The sequence below is a fragment of the Choloepus didactylus genome, chromosome 19 (genome assembly GCF_015220235.1).
Source record: "Choloepus didactylus isolate mChoDid1 chromosome 19, mChoDid1.pri, whole genome shotgun sequence".
NCBI lineage: Eukaryota > Metazoa > Chordata > Mammalia > Pilosa > Megalonychidae > Choloepus > Choloepus didactylus.
Genome location: NC_051325.1, coordinates 52,825,687 through 52,828,932, shown reverse-complemented (window position 1 = coordinate 52,828,932; position 3,246 = coordinate 52,825,687). Strand labels below are relative to the sequence as shown.

The 3,246-nt window shown below is 34.8% G+C and overlaps 1 pseudogene; it reads right to left on the bottom strand.

The window, feature by feature from the left end:
* Positions 1–1,853: 1,853 nt before the first annotated feature.
* LOC119515310 lies at positions 1,854–2,720 on the bottom strand (annotated as a pseudogene).
* Positions 2,721–3,246: the final 526 nt, after the last annotated feature.

Genomic DNA, 3,246 nt, shown 5'->3' with positions numbered 1-3,246 from the left:
TGATATCGTTTGAACATATGAGTGCTATTGGTGTATGCACGCTAATATTGTACCTTGTCACCTTACTGATTTACCCTGGGTTTTCTAGATACAGAATCGTTTCATATGCACAATATTGGTAATTTTAGCTTCCTCTGTTCAATTTTTATGTCTCTATTTACTTTTCCCCATCCAATTGTTTTCACTAGTACTTCCAGTACTGTTTAACTACCCAGTTCTATGATCAATTGCAGTGCTGTTAATGGGCATTTTTGTCTTGGTCCTTTAGTGGGAATGCCTCTAGGTTTCTGGATAAGCATAATGTACTCAGATATATTTTATCATGCTAAGGAGATAAATAACTATTTCTATTTTATTGATTATCCATGTATTCTCAATTATTGAATGCATGCACATGCGTGTGAATTCTCATTAAGAATGATTATTGAACTTTCTCAAATGCCTTTTGAGTATCTATGAAAAATGTCATATGACTTTTCTCCTCAAATCTATAAATATGATGAATTACATTAATAGATTTACTATTATTGAACTATCCTTGCATTCCTGGAATAAACCCCCCTTGGTCATGTTGTATTATCCTTTTATTATGCTTCTGGATTCTGTTTATTCAGAACATTTTATTCATTTTATTCCACTGTTCCAAATGAAATTCCTTTCTTTCTTTGCACAATCCTTATTAGGCTTTTATGTCAATGTTATATTTGCTTAATAAAAATAATTTTTAAGTTTTCTTTCTTTGCCTATGCTCTGAAACAGCTTAAATATCTTAGAATTATCTACTCTTTAAAAGTTTTAGAGCATTTCCCTGCGAGGCTCCCTAAGGCAACTTTTTGTTTGGTTGGCTGTTTTTCTGTGGGAAGATTTTGGCCAACTTCTCTATTTCTCGTAATCTTGATATTCGTGTCACCCGGAGACCATCAGCCTCATTTGGGAGCTTCCTAGGAATTCAGGGTCTTGGGTCACATCCCAGAATCAGAATCTGAATTTTAAGAAAATCTCCAAAGGATTTGTATGCACATTAAAGTTTGAGAAACACTTCTGTGGAAATTCGTCTGTTTTTCTTCTGTTCTGAAGTCAAACCTAGTAAATTATGTTTTCCTAGAAAATTATCCATTTTATCCAGATTTTCAGTATAGAGTTGAACAAAGTAGACCCATGCAATTTTTTTACTTTTTTCTGTGGTTAATTTCCCCCTTATTATATCTTATTGTATATATTTGCACTTTCTCCATTTTTTTTGTATTGTTTTAATTAGTGATTCATCTGTTTTATTGTTGTTGGTTCCTTCCTCACCAACAGAACCAACTTTTGGATTTATTTATTAGTCTATTATTTTTCTGTCATTGATTTCTGCCTTATCTATGTTAATTACTTCTGCTTTCCTTCAGTTTATTTTCTTCAGTGATTCCTTTTTATAAACTTTTTGAATCAAATACTTAATTTGTTTTTTCCTTTATTTAAAATTGATATTTAAGGTTAGTAAGGATATTTATGGCTGGACATTGCTTGAGTTAAAACCCCCAGGTTTTGATATGTAGAATTTCTATTATCATTTTTTTGTAGTAGCAATTCAATTACATATAACTTGAATCTGTAACAGCACTAAAACTCTCCAAACATTACATGAACATTCTAAATGGTTACTTCATTGTTTTCTCAGTGTTGAAATAACTCAGTTCATCTAAAACAGTAACTGGATGTGCAATGATAAAATGCACTGATTCTTACGAATTTACTTAAATAATTATTTAAGTTAAATTCCTCTAACTCTGATCTGGCTTTTACCTAAAATATATTTTCAAATATCAATCACAGAGTCCTTCCTTTCTATCAAAAATAACATTTCTCCATCAAAAGAGACCAATAAAGAAAAACACGTGAAGAATCAAAAATGTGATGGAGAAAACAACCATTCCATAGGTAATATACTGATAAGAAGTTCAATTTCCACATGCTGTCTTGCTTTTCAAACATCATCACATGGTATATTAAGATTTTACAGGCTAAGGAAATGGTGATCTTTTTCATGGTATCTCTGACTGTTAGTACAAATACCATCCTTAAGAAGATCCGCAATATGGCTTTTCCAAACAGTCACAGTAATCGGTGGCCTAGTTAAAGGTAACATATCTAGGAAGAATCCAGTATTAGATCTATATTATAAGTAACATGAGATCCAAATGCAATTCCAGTACTATTTCCTAGAATCTCAGCTGTCTCTCCTCGGGATGTATGCCAGGTTATCAAGGGTAAAAGAAAAGATCCCCAAAGCTAGATGAAGCCAGATGATGATTAATGGAGCATATTTATAAGTTTGGTTGAAGTTGTCAACCAGGTCCACAAACGGATAGACGATGGCCAAGATTAAAATGGCATATACGCATCCAGCAATAATATCCAGGATGTGGTGCATTCCCATGCAAATTCTACTTAGGCCACCAGAGAACACCAGCAGGGACTAAGGATCAGTCCATATATGAGGTCACTGCCAGTGGCCACAGGCTAGGAGGACCAAGGCGATGGGGGTGGCAGGGCTGGACGTGGCACAGTTGGAGGGCAGGCTGTACTCGGAGCAGCAGAAAGCCTCCAACCTGACACAGCTGGCAACGTGGCCACGGCCAGCAGATAACGTACATGACCAGCCCCCAGATAGCCATGAGCCTCCAACCTGCCAGGGGGTCCAGGTTTCAGATCCAGAAGGGGAAGAAACGGATGTAAAAGATTTATCATTGCATTCGAAGAATTCTTCAATATTGGCTTTATTTCCTCTTTAAAGAGTTAAGAGGGAGTTTAAAAAAAGTTCTAGGTGAATGAGCCCTTTAAAATTATTTTATTATTTATTTCTAATTTTATTTCATTGTGCTCTGAGATATTATTGTACTATTCTACTTTTAAAAAAAATTATTAAGGCTTTCTTTGTAGCCTAATCTATGGCCAGATTTTGTGAATGTCTGTTATGTTGTTTTGGCCTTCTATAGCCTTATTTTCTGTCCTCTTGATCTTTCAAAGACTGAGAGAAGTGAATAAAAGCCTCCTTGCTCTAAAACTATTTGTTGCTGGGTTATTTGGTTCATGAGCACTTACACCTTTATATCTTCAATGACAATTGTACCCTTAGCACCATAAAGAGCTCTTTTCTGTCTTGTTTAATGCTTGCTTAGTCTAATTCCATCTGACTGAAAACTGCAACCCCTCCTTTCATTTTCTTGGTGTTTGCCTGATATACTTTTGCCCATCCTTTCA